This window comes from Pogona vitticeps, chromosome 6, assembly GCF_051106095.1.
Source record: "Pogona vitticeps strain Pit_001003342236 chromosome 6, PviZW2.1, whole genome shotgun sequence".
Lineage (NCBI taxonomy): Eukaryota > Metazoa > Chordata > Lepidosauria > Squamata > Agamidae > Pogona > Pogona vitticeps.
In genome coordinates, this window is record NC_135788.1 from 6,172,998 (window position 1) to 6,195,826 (window position 22,829).

Consider the following 22,829-nt stretch of genomic DNA (forward strand, 5'->3'; position numbering starts at 1 on the left):
CAAACACTGGTTGGAATATCTAAGGTTGATTCTAAAGGAGCTCCAGAGCTTGCTCTTCCTTCCTTCCTTCCCCCTCTCTCTCCCTCCCTTCCCTCCACCACCATCTCCTTCCTTCCTTCCATCATCATCTCCTACCTTCCTTTATTTATTTATTTCTCTCTTTCTCTCTCTCCCCCTCCCTCTCTTCCTTTCCTCCACCATCTTCTCCTTCCTTCCTTCCTTCCTTCCTTTCTCTTTCTCCCCCTCCCTTCCTCCCTTCCTCCCTCCCTTCACCACTATCGCCTTCCTTCCTTCCATCATCATCTCCTTCCTTTCTTTCTTTATTTCTCTCTCTCTCTCTCTCTTTCTTTCTCTCTCCCTCCTTCCATTCCTCTTTCCCTCCCTCCCTCCCTTAACTTTTGGGAAACTTCGCTCGCTTCGGGGCTCGGGCGGCGCTTCTTGCCGCTCCTCCCGGGGGCCAGCAGGAGGCGCTGCCTGCCAGCCGTGGCGCCGCCGGGGCGCTCCTTGCGCGGGGCGAGCGGAGGAGCGGCGGGCGCAGCGCACGAGGAGGACCGCCGGCGAGAGCGCTCGGGGGAGGGAGGGCGGCGCGTGTGCGGCGGCGGCGGCGGCGGCGGCGCTCCCTCCTCCTCCTCCTTTTCCCCTTGCTCGGACCGGGCAGGCGGGCGGGCAGGCGGGCAGCCACCCAGCCGATCGCTTGGCATCCAAAGGCACGCGGAGGCGGAGGCGCGACTTCAGCCATGCCCTGTCGGGAGGTCCAGCCGTCTAGGATGGAGAAGGGTCTCCCCGGGAGCCGGGAGTCCCCGCGATGAGGGAGGGAGGGTGGCCCTGGCGCTGCGGTGGTGGCGGCTGCTGCTTTCCCCCCTTTCGCTTTGGAGCTATTCGTCGGGAACCTTAAAACTCTGCGATGACCCTGGAGGTCTCCCTGGGCGGACGAGGAGGAAAGGACTAGATCCACAGTAAGTTTCATCCTTTTCTTTCCTTGGCTGTGATTTTTTTTGGATGCCTGGCAGTTTTCCGGGGAGCCGGGCGAGGATCGCGGATCGCGCTCCCTTCCCTGGGCTCTCGTCCCTGCCGTCGAGGCGAAAGTTTGGCTGCGTTAGATCACTTGATTTCCTTCCCTCCTTTCTCTCCGGCGAGGTGAGGATGAATTCCGGCGGCCAGGCAAAAAGAGATGGGCATCGAGGGGGAGAGGTTCGGTCTGGGACTCCACTAGGAGGATCTGGAAACCCCCCAGGATTTAACGGGTCAAAAAAGGCCCCTTCCAGTTGTACAAAAACGCACCAACATTTAGAAATGCCAAAGGTACAGCAAAGTTTCAAGTCGCAGGGTCAGGCCCCCCAAAACAGAAGCTGCTGGCTTTCAAATCAGGGATTTTAAAGGTGGTTTTAATGAGGCACCTGGTGGGAAATGGAAGCGCTAGTTTTTTTTTTTTCCTCCTAGTGGAAGTGGAAATCTTCTCAGCTGCCGCCACAAACCTTAAGGTGCGAGGTTTATTTATTGCTGGCCTAGATTTTCCTTTTTCTCAAAGTCTGTAAGTTTAAAAAGTTGAGAGCTGGATTCTGCCTCTTTGCCCAACCTGAGTCCAGTCTCGTTTTTGTTTTGTTTGCTTAAAGTCAGGTTTCTTATGTAATAGTAGAAATTATGATTACGGCATTGTCTGGGGAGTTATGTGCTCGCTGTCTTGGGGATTATAGGCTGGGGTGTGGGGGAGGGAGTGACATGGGGCAATTTAGAGGAGAAGTAACTTTTTGGCAGTACAACCCTGGTGGGGAAAGATGGTCTTTACAAGGGTGGTAGAAATCAGGACAGATTTATTATTATTATTTTTAAAAAGGATGGAAAGTAGGTTTCAAAGTGAAGGAAGAGCAATTGTAAATCCAAGCAAAAGGTTTAAATCCCCCCCCATCCAAATATCTGGACAGAAATGGCTTCAAACTATTTCTGAGGAAACACAGCATTTTTGGGTGCAACTTTTCATGTCCTCTTCAATTTCCCCTCCTGCTTTTGAGGTGTACTTAAAAAAAAAAAGCCCATAAGGTGCCCTCTTTGATTCACTGCATGATGAACAACCCTCCCCAAAAGACAGGGCATCTAGAGGAATAAGCACGGCATGATCCGAAGAGGATTTGTCAATACTAAAAATAAACAGACCCGCAAATGTCTTCGACAGGCACCTGTCCAATTTCAACAATATTTCAAGAATGATTAGCAGGCCGTGTGGGTTCTTTTTATTTTTATTTAAGAGGAGCCAGCATGTGCGCTGTCCTTGGTGCTGAACGGTGTGGTTGGTGTGTGTGTGCTTCTCAATCCTTTTTTAAAAAAAGCATTTGGTTGTGTGAATCTGTTAATCAGTTTTTCCTGGACTCTCTTCCTTCACTTTCCAAGGTGGCATGATTAACATGAAAAAAGATGGGGCGGTGGGGGGGGGGGAGAGATTGGAGATGGGGATGTGTTTCCAAACACGTATAGCTGATCCTTGCTTTTGGCCTGAGAATGCAGGACAGGTGGGACCACAGATGGAAGAGGCAGATCCCATAAGCTTTTGGGAGCTCAAAGGTCAGCCCAGTGGGGGAAGCCTAGATGTACCCATTTTATTCCAACAGTAGAATTAGGAGGGGGGGAACCCGTAGGAGCTGGTGGGATGATATTGTAAATAAGAATAATTAGTAGTTTTTTGGGGGGAAGTTAAACTATAGAGGGGGCAGAAATGGTTGGGAAAATTCCTTCTTTAGTACATCAGAGAAGGAATGACCTTTATACCTCTAAGCAGTTTCTATTTATTTCTCCGGCTGTTGTTTCACAATCTACCCAAACCCTATTCTTGAGAAACAGGGCCTGACCACAAAGCAGATTTTGATGCTGGCCTGTGGTAGGAGTCGTGATATTTTTAGATTTACATATCAAAAGGTTTCAGCATTAAAAGGTTGAGTTTACATAATGCATTCAACGTGACTGGTCACAGTTAATGCTAAGAATAATATTTATACCCACGATGACACAGGACTCGAGAGGTGACTGGCCATTTTTGACTGTATGGGTACTTTTCCTTTTCCTTTGCATTTCTTCCTCTTCCCCCGTTTGAGTTTAGAGACTGCCGTATGATTAGCAAACTTGGTGTCTTCCCCCTAAGGATCTAGCAAGCATTTCAACGAACTCTTGAAAAAAGGGCAGGCAAGCTGGCAATGAGAAGAACGACTCAAGGCACGCCATAGCCAAGCAAATTTGCATCATTTCTTCTGCTAGTCCTCGATAAGGCAAGCAGAAGAGAAGCACTAGATAGCATGACGGATTGGGACCAGGGAGACCTGCAACCCCATCCTTATTTAGGATATGAAGCTATTGAATGCTCTTGAACCCACCACATATACACTTTTGTCTTGCCCTGTTTCACATGATCACTTTGACCGTAAAATGGAGCAACCCCATCTATAATCAGCTCTTTGGAGGAAGGACAGGAGAAAAGAATCAGGAACAGTAACTTGGTAGAGGGGCAGATTTCTCTCTGTGGCACTGGCATTTATTGGCAGTTGGATTTCGGCTTTTTGCAAACTGCGGAGTGCACGACAACCATCCACAAGGGAGGGGGAATGGATCAGCATTAGCTCCCATTTGTAAATCTGCGCATTTATTGGTCTGATGTATATTCCGTCTTTTACTAAGAAGCTCAAAGTAACACACAATGTTACTGTGTGAACATTTTCAATCCTCACAAAAAGCACGCGAGACTAATTGGTCATGACTGTGACCCATCATGATCAATTATCCAGGGAGCCTATGTCGTTGAACCGGTGACTTTCCACTTGTACTGTAGTTGCGACACTTACTGCTTGCCGAAGTTGAGGAGCAGCTAAAAGGCTGAATCATTTTATCCAGAATAAAATCCTGGCCCCTAGGAATCTCACCGTATCCTCTCTCACACACCAAACCCAGTCCAGTCTTTCTGTCTGTAAAGCCTAGTGAGTGGGGTGGGGGGTGGGGTGAGGAAGACCAAGATTCTCACTCTTCTTCCATGTTGTAAACGAGGAGCAGATCCTTAAGCTGTGTTACATGTTCATGTACTTCAGTGAATTTTTCTGCACTTTCCTCCTGAATCGGTGAACAGTTCGTGGATCAAGTATTGTATTTTGAGGCGACGTATTAGAACCTTTAATACGTAGGTGGGCCTATTCATCAATGCATCTCGCTCCTTCACACTGTAGAGGCAGGTCATATAAGGGTGATATGAACCTGTTTCTCAGAATGCTCCCATCTATACAAGGCCCATGTGAGATGTGCCAGGCAAGGGATGGCACATAGCAATGTATCGTGAGTTTTGCTTTCGCCGTGTCATCGGAAAGGTGGCCATCTCTAGCCCTCGCCGTGTCAGGGATGAGAGCACAGCGGGACTTGATCCAAGTCCTTTAAAATGCTTGGGGAAAGTGTCGCTGATTGTTGTTGTTGTTGTTTTGTTTTGTTTTGATGACACCATCTCTGTGTGTATAGCCACAGAGCTCAGCATCAGGATTATGTGAGCCCTTGGAGGAGATACCATCAGCCGGGCAACCTGGCGGGCAAGGGAGGGAGAGAGAGAGAGAGCCAAATGGCTCTGCAAATGAGGGAGCACCCCCAGAGTGCTTTGCTGAGATTATTCAAACAAGGAAGCCAAAGCTGTCTGCCAAACACAACATAGTTCTAAAGGGTTTCATGCAAATTCAGCATCTGCTTCTTTTGGGAGAGAGCAATATCAAATGGAGCTAAGACGGTGAAGAAAGCAAAGAGCATGTGGTGCCTCTGAACGGTCTGATCTAGTTTTGCATCTCTCCCCCTTCTCCCTCCCTCTTGTTGGTGTGTCGGACGAAAAATGTACCTGTTTATCCCAAGGAGGCTTCAAGGGCAAAGGTGTTTACTCTTTGGTGTGTCGTAGGTAGTGCAAACTATGATGCCAGATGTGGAACCTGGAAGGCTCCTGCATCAAGGCTGGGAAACTTTTTGGTCTTCCAGATGTTCTGATTATAACTTCCATAATCCCAGTGGCCTGAAATTTGGTCTTAAGGGAGTCGAAGCATTGGGTAAAGAAGTACACCGAAGCCCTTAGTACCCTGTTCTTCTTTTCTTGTACCAATTAACCCTAGTTTATTTCTGTGTAAAAGGCTCCTGCCTGTTACCCTCTTTTTCTTGCCTTTACAGGGGTGAAAGTACAATTCAAGCTTAATATTGATCAGGTCCATTTCTTTAAGTCTGAGTGTTTTGTGGGATCATCCACGAAATCTTATGCAAATATTATTCTCATGACAGCCACAGTACCTGGGTGTCAGTTTCTCCAGGAATGCTTAGTCATCTTTCATTGCATGCACTTGTGATTATTTAATGTAACATTGCGGCAGCTTCTGTAGATCTCATATCTGTTTTATCCTTATTCTTATTTATTGTTCTCTCATGTTTTTATAACCAACCCCATCCAGATGCTTCCAGAACTTGCTCGGTGCTCATAGAAACGTCTATCAGAAGTGCAAAGTAAACATGCAAATATACAGAGAGAGAGAGAGTTTATAGAAAAAAGAAACATGGGATCCAAAAACGGACCAAAGCAAACAACATATAACTAGCAGATTCTTATCTCTCAGAGAATCATGTAGAAGAAGAATATGGCAGTAGAACGGATTGAGCTGGCCTGCTGCTACTCCCTTTTATCTACTACAACATTATTAAAGACACAGGGATCTTTCTTTGGCTTTTGTTCCAACCGAGGAGTCTCAAGCTTTGACAAATAAGTCACATTTTTGGAGCGGCATTTTGCCCTTTAACAAATAAAAACAGAGGGGAAAAAACTAGAGACTGGGTGGAATGGAAACTGGTCGGCTGCAGGACCTGGTGCTTTGCCTGATGTTCAGGGGACAGTAGAGCAAAGGCGTTAGGAGTTGTAACCGGGGTCCAGTTCTTGAAGGACAGCGGAAGAGCATAGGCCTCTTTCGCCTGCTAGTTTTAACCAGTGGACGCTGTTGTTTTGGGCTCACAAGCCTAGACATCATTAGGAGTAACTAGCTTCAAGCTTCCTCTAAGTTTTGCTCTTTGGAACCAGTGTGATGCTTCTGGGCTACAACCGGTGAGGTTTGGATTCAGATCCCGATGCAATCAAGGGACTTGCTGAATAACCCTCATGTAACTCTCTCGGTGGAACTGGGGAAACTATGCTGCTCATGTTTCTCAGGAAGGCCTTGGGCTAGCTGCGCTCTGTTGGCCTGAGCCACTTCACAGAATTGTGGCCATTTGGATAGAACGAGCAGGCAAGGAGATCCATGCCTCTAGTCTTGAGGTCCTTGGAAGAAATTCGGCGGTATATAAATGGAATAAAGGGGAAAAAAGGAAAAAAGGAAAAGTCCTAATAAACTGTAAACGATGCAGGCAGGAGATTAACAACTTTTTTTGGTAGTTTAAATCTTCAGAGCATAAATCATGCATATTTGGTCTGAAGACTGAGAAACAGATGCCAAGGAAGAGATTATTTAATCCTCTTCTGCTATGCTGCATAAGATCTGGGCATCTAAATCCTATCCAAATTTTATACTAGTTATATTTTCTTCTGTGGAGCCATTAGCTTCATAGGATATGGCTGATGGTGGAAGGGTGGTAGTTTTAGACGGGGGAAATTCTTTTGCACTTTTGATCTGGCAAGGCCACTAGTTAGTAAAAACAAGGAGATACTGCAATTTTCAGAGGTCTTGAACGTGTATCGTTTGAGTTATGTGGAGTTTGGCCCTCAGTTGATGCTGAGCTTCCTAAGAGAGGCCCTCAGACCTCATCGTTCGAAACTGTAGAAAGCTCGGCTTTCTCGAGGTCTTTTTTGGCAACGTACGCTCTAATCAAAATATAGCACATTTGACTGCATGATTTTTAAATGATCTGCGTTTTTCTTTAATTAGCATTTCATGAATCTCTTTTTGCCTTACACCTGCTGGGTTTCCAGCTTGATGGATAATGGGTGGGGGAAGCCCTTCAGTGAGAACTGAGCCCGAACGAAAAATGGTGAGTTATCGTTGTGGCCAAAGGGTTACAAAAATGATCAGCTGTTTTGTTGGTGTCGGCCCCCACATGAAAACATTCTTGCATGAGTCTAGACGAAATGGGGAAAAACGGTTAAAGGATACCTCAGAAAGTCTTTGTGAGTATCTGTAGTACCCTGCAGCTAATTTATTTGCTTCCTGTGTAGGTGTTTCTTCTTTCTTTGGGCAAAACGCTCAAGGTAGTTTTGAATCTCTTATAATCCAACATTTTCTTTATAAAAACCTTCCCAAACCCCCTCCATTTATTTATTACATTTTGGCTGAAATTGTGTTCTGCAGTTATGCAGACAGTGTAACTTTTAGAAATAAATAAAATAAGAAATCTCCGTAGGCACAGAATCATAGAATGATAGAATAATGAAGCTGGAAGGGGCCTATAAGGTCATCAAGTCCAACCCCCTGCTTAGTGCAGGACTACAAATCAAAGGATTGTCTTAATTTCTCTTGAATGCTTCCAGTGTCAGAGCACTCACCACCTGTCGAGGTCATTGGTTCCATTGTCGTACTGCTCTAACAGTTAGGAAGTTTTTCCTCATATTTAGCCAAAATCAGGCTTCCTGTAATTTCCATCCTATTGTTGTTCTGCACTTTGGTAGGATCGAGAACAGATCACCATCTATTGCTTGCTAAGTTATGTGACTCAGTATTCAACAGATAAAGTCCATGGAGATTTCTTAACTTATGATGATTCCTTTCGTAGAATAATAGAAATCATAGAAAAGTGAAGTTGGAAGGGGGCCTACAAGGCCATCAAGTCCAACCCCCTGCTTGATGCAGGAATATCATCAAAGCATATCTACCAGGTGATTATCTAAGTTTTTCCTGAATGCCTCCAGTGTTGGAGCACTCACCAAATGTTGTTGGCATTTGTGTAACTGCATAACAAAATTTCAGCCTTTATATTGCGCTTAATTTAAGCTCTAAAACTGCCCTAGGTCCAAGGAGGTCTACCAAAGCATTTTACCTATGAACCTCCCCATGATCATTCAGATTATCTTTAGGCACTGAGCTGCTTGAGGGAATGCCGTCTTGGGCCTCCTCTTTGCAACTTAGAAGAGTATCTTACCTGAGTTGCTTTCAGGTTTCCAGGCATTAAGCAGGATTTCCTTTTGAGTTTGCAGGTTTATCTGCAGTGCGATTCTATAGCGGTTGACGGAATTGAGACCCACTGAGTTCAGGGGTAATTTTACTCCCAGGCAAGTGTATATGCAGCCTTCTTCAAATTCTAGCTCTCTATGGGTTTTTTTAAAAGGATTTGCTTTCAACAAATAAATAGTTCCATATTGTTCCAATGTGGTAACTTGCAACAGAAGCCTGTGAGAGACAAGCATTGGTTTATTTGAACTATTTTGTATTCCACTGTTCTCCCAAGGAGCTTGAGATTGTATACAAGTTCTCCTCATTTTATCTTTACTTTATCTTTCTACATTTCTCCATTCCTAATCCAGCAATTCCACTTGTATATCATACGTTCTGGTGACTTCTTGCTTTTCCTTCCTTCCTTCCTTCCTTCCTTCCTTCCTTCCTTCCTTCCTTCCTTCCTTCCTTCCTTCCTTCCTTCCTTCCTTCCTTCCTTCCTTCCTTCCAATACTTTAACATGTTAACATGCACAGGAACTGGAGCAAAAACCTGCAGATTGCTTTTATTTTATTTTATTTTTGACTTATACCCCACCTTTCTCCCAGTACCAAGGTGCCTTTTGAGTATTCGAGATCATTTGTTTAAATAGAAGTTACATGGCAGTGCATTAAGGGCCCCAGGTCAACAAAGTCCTCTAGTAGCTGCTTAGCCGGAACAAGGACAAATTTTTCTTGATGCACGAACTTAAAATCATGAGGCTGTGTGGCATGAGAAGGCTCAATTTTAAAAGTTAAACAACTACGCTAGCAGGCTGGAAGTTCTGGACTAATCACAAAACATGACATAGTTGTAAAATCCAAACTGAAGATACCATTCCTTTTTTTAAAAAAAGAATTCATTTATTTAAAGGTGGACCAATCCATGGGGACTATCGTGGCTGATTTTCATGTGTAGGAATTGCAGCTTAAGGCGGTCTGAGGTCCCGAGCAGAAGCCTAGCTTTCCCCTCTTTTATTTTCACTGACATTCCCGCTGGAAACGCAAGAAGCAAGAACGACCAGCTGGTGCTATATTCATATCTGAGATAGATTCATTTTTGTGTTGAATCTCGCAGCATCAAGGGCCCTGTAAGTGATGGAGATATTGGTTAAATTAACAACAACAAGCAGCCTGCTTTCACCGGAATTTAACCTCTGAATCACATGGATCATGTTTGCTGCCGAACTTGGTGTGAGTGTGTTTCAATTTGCTCTGAATCCGAGCTGGGGACCCACTCAGAGCTGAGAGCGTCTCTTTAGGCTCATCTTGCCAAGTGACGGTTTCTAAATCAGGCTAGAAATCAGGCCACATTTCCTGCTCTTACAGGATTTATCTCATTTTGCTTCTTTCAAAGTAATTAGAGTTACTAATAAGAGGGAAAATGGAAAGATTTGCTGAGACCAAAAATGTACCATAGTGCAAGTCTCTTAGGATGGACTCCTCTGCCTCTTCCTGGTTGGTTTAGAAAATTTATTATTTGTAAAGGAAATTTACAGATCACCTTTATCCTGTTACCATTGCCTGCTTCTTCAGTGTTCAAGGTACAGGGACCAAGCATTTGCAAAAAATGCAGATAAAAATTTCCTTCTGGAAATCAATCCCTAGGATGTTCTTTCCAGAAATGCAAGGTCAGGGGGAAATTTTCAGAACAGCCTAATGAAGACTGAGGATGGTCAGTGGCTATGGCATTTATTTGTGTACAGTAGAATGGAGAACCAAGAGGGAAATAGAATGCCCTGGATTGGGTGGAATCCTGAACTGTAGCTCTCCTCTTTTTAAAAAAGAATATTGTCAGCTCTTTTTTTAAAAAAAGGAATACTGGCAACCAGCAATGTTAGCATTCTGCTTCACACAAAAGCCAAGGTGTTCAGAGATTTTTGGACAACTTTCCCAGGAAACTGGACCTCTGGACGATTCACATGCAAGAGCGATCCAATTTGTACCACATGGAGGGCAGAGAGAAAGAGGCCTTTTCCAGGGCTGCCCCACAAACTGGTCAAAATCTCTTCCTCCTTCTCAAACCAAACCCTATATTGCTTTCAAAAGTGTTCTAATATCTATGATTTGGCCTGGTATTCCAAGCTTAAGTTTGGAAAGCAAGTTGGATGAGATGTACGTAATTTTCATGATGTCACAGCATTAAGAACGTTCTCCAGACTCATCCTGCCACCCCAGTCCATCTCTGCTCATGTTCCTCCTTTAACTCTTCTGCTTCTCAATACAGAGTAATGACAGATGACATATCTAAACTGGACCGATCATGGTTACAACTGACCGTTGTTGGCCTCCAAACTCAAATGGGAACTGGCCTGAACAGGCCATAACTGTAGGTTTCAAGGCAAATCGTGGTTGACAATAAAACCTTTCCCAGATTAGAGACAATACTGCAGTATAGTGGCTTTGTAGCACTCAAAATGTTTCTTTTTAAAAGTAGCTTAAAGGGGTAACAGTTTTATGGTTAATTACTGAGGGGAGCCTTGGTAACTACTGTAATTGTTTGTAAAACAACAACTTTTCCAGCACATGATCCGCAGGTCTGAACCCATTTCACAGGTTAATATTACGATCTCAATACCCCATCAATTCATTCCTGCCTCATTTTGCTCCATGCCCTTCATTCTGCTGTATGTGACCGCCCGTAATGCAGGCTCTATTGCGTCCACACCTTGCTTGTTGGCTTCTCATAATCAACCGTTTCTTATTCCTGTCCTACTGAAGGTTCTCACCCTGGCTATACTGACTCGGAGTGTAACAGCTCTGAACAATGATGATGTGTTGTATCCAAATGATTCTCACAAGACAATATTTTCTTCTCCTTTCTGGTACTCCTTCCCCCTTCTTTTTATGCTGAATGAATAGTTATAACAGTCTATGCTTTTGGTTTCCCATAATGTGGCTGAAGAACTCTAGCTTGCTGCCACTTTTATGTATTCCATGATTTCTTGGGCTTTATTCATTAGATCTCACTACTTCATTGTATACCTTCTCAATCCAAAAAAATAAATAAATCTTAGCATGGATACCTACCTGGCCTTTATGGAAACAGAATCTTTGATTTGATGGGCCTTTGACCTGATCTAGCATAGTTCTTACGTTGAGACATACGCCATGAACATGCACACTTTATTTTCCTGTAGTAGAACAAGTCTGAAGTAAACTTTTCTAAGAGCCTGATGAAAAAAATCTCTCTTTTTTGCCCTATATCTACCAGGATCTCTGAGCTAGTGGGTTTCTGAGACTTATTCTTTAAAAAAACACAACCTAAAATGTCCAAGGTATTCTCTAAGGCTTTCACATCCAGGATCTGATGGTTTTTGTGGGTTTTTCGGGCTCTTTGGCCAAAGAGCCAAAAAAACCCCACAATAACCATAAAATGTCCAAGCTCTACCTGTTCTTAGTAGGCTGGATTACATCTGCTAGTCATGTTTTGTCTTGTCTTGAGGTGTTCGAGGGGGGCTTTCCATTATACTCTGGGCTTAGGAATGTACAATTTTAGGAAGAATGAATAGAACACCATGCCAAAACCACATAGATGATCACCCTAGTGCCCCTCAGTTAGGAATGGCTTCAGCAGGTCATTCTCTGATCCTGTTAAAAAATAACTCTCCAAGCACTCGTTGTTTCACTACTGATTTTTATCCGACTTTTCCTATGGAGAAACTCAGGGGGAGATCCCAGGGAATGATTGTGGTTCTCTGCGGGAGGCGTCTGGTGAGGAAACGCTGACCTAAAGTTCTTTGGGATGGGATCCCAATTCACTAGGATCTCCCCCCACTTTTTTATGAGTGATTGCTAGCACCCTGTAAGGTTTGATTTGTTTACAAATAGACAAGGAGTGCTTTAGGTAGGAGAAGGCAGCCAGCCAGCACACACATACAGATATTTCTCTCTGTTAAGTAAATCCACTGCCCTACATCAGTTCCCCAGGAGACAGAGATCCCGGGGGTCCTTTCCAGAGCGAGCATCTCGCTCTTTTCCCCCTCTCTCCAAACAACCCTCCCTGGTTTAATTATAACTCCACAACCAGTACTTGCTCCCTCCTGTTAGGTGGGAGGAATGTACCTTTTGCCAAAATGGCTTCTCTTATTCACAGCTTTCCAGAATTGCCTGCCTTGTGTTTTTTTTTCCAGTCACTGCGAACCATTAGGCAATCGTCTGCTTAACCAAAGGCATGTCATGTCCCTTTTTCTGAAAAAAAGGTGTGGGTGTAGTTTATTATACAGGGAACAAAACGAGATGTGTCAGGCAAGAAGGTTTTCTGTGTCTGAACTGGCTCCTTAAGTTTTTTAAAGATGCTCTGGAGCACATGTTGATAAAACAAAGTCTGCATCTGATGAAGTGGGATTTTGTTCCATGAAAGCTCACACTTAATAAATCTGTCTTTATAGTTCTACTCGATCTTTTCCCTTCCCCCCTTTTCCTTTTGCCATTTACTTATACTCACATGCTGAGGTTGACTAACATAGCTACTTCTGTGGAACCTGGGGGCTTCCAGCAGGAGCACCAGGAATGGGAGACACACACCCCTGGTTGTGTGTGTTTTGGACTACAGCTCCCAGGATCCCACAGCTAAGCTATTTCCCATTTCTGAGCAGCCTTCCCTCCATCCTTCATAGCTGCCACCTGTTATCAAGATCAGCAGCTGGTCTAAAGCCAGTCTTTGGGTTGAAAACTTCTGCTGAAGGCTTTTGATTCATGGACCCCATTATCCACCAGAAGAGGGGCATCTTAAATCCTTTTCATAATACACACTGAAGCTTGATAGACTCTAAAGGTAAAGATAAAGGTTCCCCGTGACCTTTAGTCCAGTCGTGTTTGACTCTAGGCGGCGGTCCTCATCTCTGTTTCCAACCCATAGAGCTAGTGTTTGTTCTCAGACAATCCTCCGTGGTCACGTGGCCAGCGTGACTAGACACGGAACACCGTTTACCCTCCCACCAAGGTGGCACCTATTTATCTACTCGCATTTTTGCATTTTGCATGCTTTCGAACTGCTAGGTTGGCAGAAGTTGGGACAAGCGACGGGCGCTCACTCCGTTGTGTGGATTCGATCTTACGACTGCTGGTCTTCTGACCTCACAGCACAGAGGCTTCTGCGGTTTAACCTGCAGCAGCACCATGTCCCTTTGATAGACTCTAGAAGAAAGAAAGCAAGAAAGAGGTCTCTTTGTGATATAGCCAACTCTACCTGCTTTTACTTTCTGATCTCAGCACACACTTAAGCCATTGACTCCTGCCATCCGACACCTCGTGGTATGCTCAGCTGCCTTTCCAGAGATGATGGGGCTCGGCTAACTTGAATGGGATTTATTGTTGGTGAGCACCTGCTCTCTGTTTTGATACTGATTGTGTAGAATTGCTATAGTCCGATCTCTACAAATGAATGGTAGCCTCATCGGGGCCATCTTGAGAGGACCATTGATCAGAAATATTTGGTTATTGGGCAGTAAATATTGTGAAGAAATGAATTCCATGATGGCATTCCTCATGTAAGATTTTAAAAAAATCCCCCAATGCACTGAAAATTAAGGTATGTGCTGTAGTAGTTCACTGGCTCGATAGCTGAATGGTTTAGGGATCGGGCTGTGGAGGTTGAGAGTTTGATTCCCCCACGATGCCTCCAGGGAGAAGAACCAGCCTATGTGGCCTTGGGCAAGCTGCACAGCCCCAGGGCTCCCCCTAGAGGAAGGGAAGGATAATGCAGTTCAGAGTAGCCTCTCTACCTGGAAAACCCTGGAAAGGCTCGCCATCAATCAGAATTGACTTGATGGCTGTGGTATTTTATTGCATTCAGTGAAAGTTAGAGCAGGCGCGGTGTTGTCATGGTTCCTGTTTTGGTGTGGCCTGGCACCTCCAAGTTCGTACCCATTCTGAGCCATGGTGCCTACCAGGTGGCCTTCAGCCAATCCCTGTCATTCTGATCGACCTCCCGGGGTGGTTATGAGTGAGCGAGAATGAGTTATGTTCACTTCCTTAAGCTCTTTTGAGAAAAGGTGAGATGCACATTTAGCAGTAGGGACGTGGTGGCGCTGCGGGCTAAACTGCAGAAGCCTGTGCTGCAGGATCAGAAGACCAAGCAGTCGTAAGATCGAATCTACGCGACGGAGTGAGCGCCCGTCACTTGTCCCAGCTCCCCTCAACCTAGCGGTTCAAAAGCATGCAAATGCGAGTAGATAAATAGGGACCACCTCGGTGGGAAGGTAACAGCATTCCGTGTCTAAGTCGCACTGGCCATGTGACCACGGAAGATTGTCTTCGGACAAAACGCTGGCTCTATGGCTTGGAAACGGGGATGAGCACCGACCCCTAGAGTCGAACACAACTGGACAAAAATTGTCAAGGGGAACCTTTACCTTTACTAAATAAGACTGTCTGGGAACCAGAGACACCACCTTCAGCTCTTTGAGGAAACAGAGATGCAATACATTTTTAAAAAGATTATGTGTTGGGAAACTCCTGTAAGAACACGGAAGGTGTTTTTAAATCCTCACTGAGGTCTCTGTCTTCCTCCACCATGGTGTGTGTGTGTGTGTGTCTGCATGCATGCATGCATGTACACACACATGCCTCTATATGCATACATGGATGCAGGCCAAATTTGCATTCGTGTTGAAAAAAAGCAAAAGCTGGAACATATGAAAATGTCCCCTTGTTTCCAATCTTGGGTGGAGTTGTTAACAATTCTCAGCTCTTCGAAGCGTTCTTGCAATTGTATGAATTATTGTGAGGGAACAGAGCTGTCAATTTGGTTAGTAATGTGACATTTCAGAAGTTGGAGCATGATTGTGTGAGGGGAGCTATTTCGGAGGATGGCTGGCTCATTGCAACTTGTTTGTTAACCCACCTTCGATTAATTTAACTCTTGTCCAGAAAGTAAAAAGCCAATGTGTGCATTTTTGCCTGGCAAGTGCCAGAAGATAGGAGGCTTCCCTCGGTGAAATCCAGGGACTCTCCTTTGATGCCGCTGAGCTGTACTAACAGCTATTAAGGTGCATTAAGAGGATCTGTAAATCAGACCAGTCTTTCTGGATCGGAGATTCATCATCAGAAAATGCCTCCATGGCTGGTTGTCGAGCAATACTTGGAATTAGAAGCTGAGCTTTGATGCGTCAGAAACTGTTATGTAAGGCACAGCTATCCGAACCACAGAGGCAGTTTTTGGGGAGAAATTTTGCAAAGTCAACTTGTCCTGGTTAAAAAAATAAAATAAAAATAAACTGTGCATCTGTTTTGATGTGACTGCCGACTGCTTTCAATTAAGACTGCTTGAAGTATTTGTGTGTCTTACGTTTGCAGCTATTGAGGCTTAAAATACTAGAAGAACCTTAAAAGAAGGGAGGTTACCTGTGTAGAATATAAGGTTTCTACACAGGTAACATTTATTTATTTGTTTGTTTGTTCGTTCCTTCATTCTTTCTTTGTTCCTTCCTTTCTTACATACCTACATACCTACATACATTGGAAACCATTTAATCCCTGTTCTTTGACTGAAGAGGCCCGATGGTGCCTTGTATACCAAGAAGGAAAGCAAGGCGAGGCCTGCCCTCAGGTCTGCAGTCTAAAAGACACAGCACAAAAGGAAAAGGGATGAGGAGGGAAAAGGAAATCAGCAAAATGAAGCACCAGTTCTTAAAATGATGTAGTCCTTCTTGTAAGCTAGAAACGGTTCAGAGAAAGGAGGAAGAACCCAGATAACCAACATGCTTTTTAAAATAGGCTTGTGAACCTACTGGGAGAAGTTATCACTGGGTACAATTTCAGATTTCTGTCAGTAGCAGGAAGAATCTGTGTGAGATTTTGGGAGTTATAGATAGGACTCCCCTGTTTATTTTTTATTTTTATGTTTTGGACTTCATAGCAGCAACTGATGAAGGGCCAGAGAGAGAAAGTCACACTGAGAGAGCGTTTAATTTGATGGAGGTCCTGTCAATATGAATAACTGCATGTTTTCCCTTATGGGTCAAATATCTGGTTTGGGCAGCCACTGGCCAGCCTTGACTGGAAAAAAAAGGGGGGTATTGATCCATGTCGGATCCCTCCAGCCCCACTGATTGTGATTTAAGTCTTTTAAAAGATGATCAAATATCACAGCTCGCTGAAGATACAGCAATACATTTCCTAAGATAATAACTATTTTGGTGTAACACTGTTGTTAAGCCCAAGGCAATCCCCTCTTTCCCTTTCTTAATTTTAAGTGTAGAGATTCATGTCTTTGGCATACAATGAAGTTTGCCTGGACCATCAGTCATGGTGGATGTATCAAGGGTTGGCCCAAACTCCAGCCTTTCTGCTCGAACATACGTCATGTCCGCTGTCATCCCCTTGTTCTTAGTGTATGCGGTGCTGCAAACCTATACATATTAAGTTGGATACCCCTTTCACTGAGAGTAGCAATCATAGGCACAGGGGACACCGAAGGTCCCACCAGCAGAAAGTAGAGGAAAGCGCCCTTAGAAAATAGCAGAAACCAGGCGTGCGGTGATGCTGGATGAGACCTGTTGCATCTCCCCAAATGGTTAGGAATGGATATATATACTGTTCTTAAGTAAAGATACAGCTGGGCTTGTCAGAGGTGCTGAATAAAGCAGTTTTCCTCGTTAAGGAGAGAGGGTTCTCGTTTCCGTTTTGTTTGCAGGTGGGACCGATGTTTCCTTCTCTCCCCTTCCCAGTGGCAGAACTTTCCGGCTTCAGTGGGATTCCCTACACCCAGCTGACAAAAAACCGATTTGAAATCTCATAGAGACGAGTTCATTGCTGCACTTGGACTTTGTCGGGCGAGGCGACGGGGGTCTCTCATTGCTCAATTGGCTGCCAAAAAATTTCAAAAGACCATAGAAAGGGATCTCTCCAAGGCCGTGAAGAGTTTTGTGTTTTGAGGCACAGGGAATCATCTCTCTCTTGGCCGTTTCCTTGCTCGCATCCCCCCCCCCTTTTTTTGCAGCTGCATGCATTGGGTTCTGCTTCGGGCAATTCCTCCACTCCTGCTGGTCTCCTTGTTGCACCGGGGTAGGATCAGAGCGAGGCGAGGAGGCGCCTCTTAAGGCTTACCGGAAAGCACTCAAAGGCTTTCGCTTATTAAAAGATCTCCACTTTGCCTCTCGGTTCAACAGCAGGATGCTTCCCTCAAAGTGGCTCACAACACTCATAAAAATAAAAATCGATATATTAATTCATTAAAAGCCCTAATTATAAAAACAGAAATTGCTTATCCAGGGTACTAGGAGAGAAGGATGGAGGTTTCTTTTGCTGGGCAAAGAGTCTGCGGTCAAAGTACAGCCCAAGTGAGGAAGCCGTGCCCTGTCATAACATGTTGAACCGTAACAGATGTCGTCCCTGGATACGAACACGTTTTCTGGGGCTGATGGGAGCCAAGGAGGAACAACATCTGGATGGCTGCAGGTTCAGCACCCTGCAGCCCGTCTTAATCCAATTAGAGTGACTGCTTTAAAAGATTGAACCGTCAACATCTCTTGGAAATACTGCTAGGATTGGGGGCCTTTGTGAAACACAGGAATGCAAGAACTGGTACACTGGGTTGTAACTGGATTATTTATTGATCTGTTTGTATGTTTGTTTGTTTGTTGATGTGCCTCCTTTCTCCCAATACAGGAACCCAAGGTGAATCTCAATGTTAGAAGGGATAGAATTTAAAACACCATACGTTAAACATTAAAAATTTAAACTTTATGCTAAGTAAAAATAAGGTAAAGGTAAAGGTTCTCCTTGACATTTAGTCCAGTTGTGTCTGACTCTAGGGAGCGGTGCTCATCCCCGTCTCCAAGCCGTAGAGCCGGCGTTTGTCTGTAGACAGTTTCCGTAGTCATGTGGCCAGCGCGACTAAGACACCTTCCCACCGTGGTGGTACCTATTTATCAACCTGCATTTTAACATGCTTTCGAATGGCTAGGTTGGCAGGAGCTGGGACAAGTGATGCGAGCTCACTCCGTCGCATGGATTTGATCTTACGACGGCTGGTCTTCTGACCTTGCAGCCCAGAGGCTTCTGCGGCTTAACCCCCAGCGTGACCATGTCCCACAAGTGAAAATACAATTGGATAATTAAAAGCGAGCAAACATTTAAAAACTATCTTAATGCTAAGAAGGCAGTCAGGAATTCAATTATAATTGCTAAAAGCCTGCCTGAAAAGATGGGTCTTCAGCGGAAGGATAAAAGGGCGGGGCCCAGCTTGATCTCCCGAAGAATAGCATTCCATAGCCTGGGGGCTGCCACGGAGAAGGCCCTCTCCCGTGTCCCCATCAGCTATGCCTCAACTGGCAATGGGACCAATATGATCGGTTTTCTGCTTGCAACTTTTCCCCAGCCCCTTATCCCATTACGTTCTCTTTTCCCCTTTGTGGCCTTTGCTTCCTTCACTTCTGTTCAGGCACGAACCAGTACAGTCGTTTCTCCTGAACTGTTAAAGCTCTTGCTCTGGATTCATCATGCTTTTCCCACCACCAATTTGGGGAGTTGTTATAGGCTCCTTTAAAACAGACAGTTAAAAAACACACACATTCTACTCAGATCTCTGAATTCTGCTGACCATATAAGTACATCCTAGCTTATCCCAGTTTCCCCCCCCCCCCAAGCTGATGGTCTCTCTAAAGTACTGGACTGCAGTTCCCTGGCTGGGGATGCTCCAGCCTCTAACACATCTGGAGGGTGTAAAGGTTGAGCAAGAACGGGACGGTCTATCAGCACGAGTGCTCTTCCCCAGCAGCAGCAGCAGAAAATCTGCTGTAGAATTCAACAAGCACAGAATCTTGTTGGAGAGAGATGTACTGATTCAAGCATTAGTCTGAGAGAGATTTTTTTAAGCTAAAGGGATTGGTAAAAACCGCTATGTGAAGCATCCTTGCAACAATCATTTTTAATCAGTTGCGATGGTGATAGTTAGAACGGAGTATATGTACACCATTGTTTGTGGAACCTCTTGTGAATTTAAAATGGTGCAACATACATCCTAGCCATTCTATTATCTGGAAATGCAAAGCACGGGAGGATGGTGTTCTCTATTTGGGGCTCGATATGCCTTTTCAGGCGCTTCCATTTTTATGAGCGGAAGTGTCATATGGTTAAGAATGCGCCCTAAAGTGCAAAGTGGCAGTTCCAATTTGCATCAGTGATCTGCAAGAACAAAACCAGAGGGGGGTTGCGCATTTCAGATTATTTAATCCAGATTAAATCACGGAGATTCTTGAGAATGTGCTTGCAGACATTTGAAGACATTAAAAAGGTTTTTTTTCTTTCTTTCTTTTGTTCTATCTTGCAAACCAAATGCAACCTTAAAGTCACTGTTCTGGGAGAGCTTTAAGTACATGTACTTAAGAAAAAAAAACCCTTCTTGCTCTGACAGGTAAAAACTTTGTTAAAATATGTTTTTCCTTGTGAAAACAAGGAGGGCTCATGTTTAAATGCAGGAGTCTAAGACTCAGCCAACACACTTGACTTTCTGGTGAAGAGTCGTGCTTTCAAGAAACCAGCGGGGGAAACCTTTTTAATATTTAATTGTTTGTTTGTTAAAATATAAAGAGCGGAGCTAAATTGTTTATTAAAGGATAAAGATAGAAGGCAAAGGAAAGGAAGGAGGAAATGAAAACCGAACACTGGAAACTTTTAGATCTTGGCTGGTGAAGAGTTATGCTTGTGTCTAGTTCTTTCTTCACTTCATGCCTCCATATGTAATCAACACATATGGGATCATGCCATGGCCTAACTTTACACACTAAGTAAGAACAAGCTGTTTGCCCCACAGAAATGGAAGAAAACCATTTGGGGGTGGACTGTTTTATATGGATGAGTTAGTTGTTAGTTGTTCCAAAGTCAGAACTTTCCTATATCCCTATATTCCAATTCTTCATTATAAACATCATCATCATCATCATCATCATCATCATCATCATCATCATCATCATCATCATCATCACCACCACCACCACCACCACCACCACAACAACAACATAATCTTAGAACTGCAGAGCTGGAAGGGACCCAATGGGAGGCCGGGGGGGAAAGAAAATCGAACTCCCAACTTCTGGCTCTGCAGCTGAGCACAAGAGGGTAACCTGTAGACCATCTTGTCCATGGACATGGGTGTTGTCAACTCACCCATTGGGTCCGTTGCTCTGACTGCTTCGAGGCAATAAAGCTATCCTTCCTGGTGGGAATAATAATCTTGGAACTGCAGAATTGAAAGGGACCTTATGGATCATTGAATCCAGACCCCGGTCAAGGAGGCCAAGCGGGGAATCCCAGCCTCTCAGCTCCACAGCCAGATGGCTTAGCCACTGAGCTTACTCAGCAGTTTGCAGTAAGAAGAGCTGAACACACAAGAGAGCACAAAAGAGATTCACCCAACCTGGTAGAAAAGTTTAAGCCCTTAGATCTTAAAATTCCGGCTCTGATTCCCTGTTTGTTCAGCCATATTTGTGATGCTGAAAACAGTATATCTGCCATCTTGGTTTTTTCCCCCTCTCCTGACAAGAGCCATATCCTTAGGAGTTATGGGACAGGAATTAAAAAAAACACCAGTGCATTCCACACTGGGAAGAGTGGCACTAAGACAACTGGACGAGTGCACACCGTTGAATCTTTCATTCAGTTAGTTTTGAGAAGAATGCTTCAGAATGTTCCAATCTTGTCAACCTAACAGATCTTTTAAAATGTTGCTTTTTTGACTACAGCTCCCTCAGTATGGCTCTCAGCCACCCGTGTTTCTTCGTAAACCAGACCAGCCGTTCTCAACTTTTTTTTCTGGCCATGGCCATAAACAAAATATGAAAGAAATATAGGCCGAAGGAAGATTATACAAGTAATGAACCTTAAAAGGTGGTGTGTGAAGACTTGCTTTGAGTCTTTAAATGCGCTGGGAGGGGGGGGGCTATGGCTCTTGTTGAGAATGGCACAACTTTTCTATGATATGTTTCTGTTTTTCCATTTTCTGCATTGAACACACACAGCTCTTTCAACCTGTTCTTGTAATCCCTGGATTCCAAACTTGCCCTACCCTTGATAAGTTGCAGTTCAAAGACAACCTTATTAAAAGTTGGCATCCAGAACATGACACAGATGAAGCACAACAGTAGAAGAAGAACCACCAATGCATGGAGACAACAGACAAACATTAACAGAAACTTCCTAATGATAAAATTAGTTTCATGGGGGAGCATATTGCCTTGGGGGTGATGCTCTCTCTTTTGCTGGAGGAATTTAAGGAGATGCTGGCCGGTCGTCCCTTGCAGATGTCTGTAACTAAGTTGTTAGATAAGTTACTTGCAAACTCTTGGACTCCCTGACTACTCTCAGACATCCTGTCATATGTAACCCTCAGAGTTCATTCTCCATCTATAAAATGGGGCAAATAAACTCTGTACCTGGCCTACACCTCCTGCTTGCGTCTCATAGCTGTGAAACTAGGAGAGAGAACCAGGTGATGGAGGAGGAGGTTGGCTGTGTTTAAGAACACTGTGGCCCAGATTCGCTGAGTAGCCTTGTTCTGTTGCCTTAGTACTCCCAAGTTCATCAGCAGTGCCTCTTACTTCTCTGGATTCGGTTGACCCAGCTCTTGCTTTCAAAATGACAAATATCAATGCGAGTACTTTCTGGGTATTCATTAGGGTGGCCACTTGACATTTTTGCCAAAATGAGAGGGGATGCATGTGCGAAAGAGGAAAGGCAGGACTGAAGAAAAAAAGAGAGGAGAAAATGAAGGCACAGATCTACATAGACTAATTCATAGCCACATATGCCAGTTCGGAGATAATCACTATCATTTCAATCGAAACACAATACATTGCAGCAAAGAAGACGGCTGTGCCCGCTCTTCAGTTGCTTGACTGCCAGTGAGCACTTCAAGGTCTTTGCTCTTTCTTCTTCGAACCAGTTGTCCTTAAAATGGACTTGGATTGTGTGGCTGTTGAAACAGAAGATGCTTTCAAACAGAGGACCGCCACCCTAGCATTGATAAATATTTCCCAGGCAACTAGCTCAGTATTTCTTTCCACCAGGGGTGAGGGAGGTGTCATTCTCCAGATGTTGCTGATCTGCAGCTCCCTTTTATTGGCCTTGCTAGCTCAGTCTGATGGCTGAGTCCGTCCCTCCGCCTGCCTTGCAACAACCCCTTTCGGTCAAGGAGTACGGCGGCCTCTGTCCTGAAGCCGCGGGGAAGGGAAAGAGATAGAAAACGGTGTGGTTGCATTGCGACTTAAAGCTGAAGATTGAATCCGGAGACCTACTCTCTAAGTTCATGCAGTGCATGACTTAACGGAACGGATGGTTGCATGTATGTTGCTGATGATAATGGTTAAAAAAAGAAAAGGAAAGGAAAAGAAATCAAGCCGGTTGCCCTTGGTTTGCTGTGAATTGTTCAGCTTAGAAGCTTTATCTCTTTTGCAGCTGTTCCCGCGAAGGGTCTGTCTGACTTGTTTATCAGGATCAGGAAGATTTTTTTTAAAAATGTTATCTTTAGCCTAGGTTCAGCATTAGGCCAGTTGACTGTGACAGTTCCCTCCTCAGAACATTTTTTTTTTTTTCCGGAAGAGATTTCTATCTCAACAGGCAAGCCCTAAGTTAAGGGAGCTTGCAGGATGACGCACTGCGTTTGGGACCTTTCTGTCTATTTTTCCTCCATATCCAGAGCAAAAATCTGGATGGCTCGGCCATTGCATCTTTC

The 22,829-nt window shown here is 44.5% G+C and overlaps 1 protein-coding gene across 1 annotated transcript in view; it reads left to right on the forward strand.

Moving 5' to 3' along the window:
* Window positions 1-764: 764 nt before the first annotated feature.
* Window positions 765-22,829, forward strand: part of LOC110071938 (sodium channel protein type 5 subunit alpha) — a 281,534-nt gene continuing 259,469 nt past the window's right edge. The window contains exon 1 of the mRNA XM_073002844.2: window positions 765-956. The gene's annotated coding sequence lies outside the window, so the exon portion shown is untranslated. The remainder of the gene's footprint in view (window positions 957-22,829) is intronic.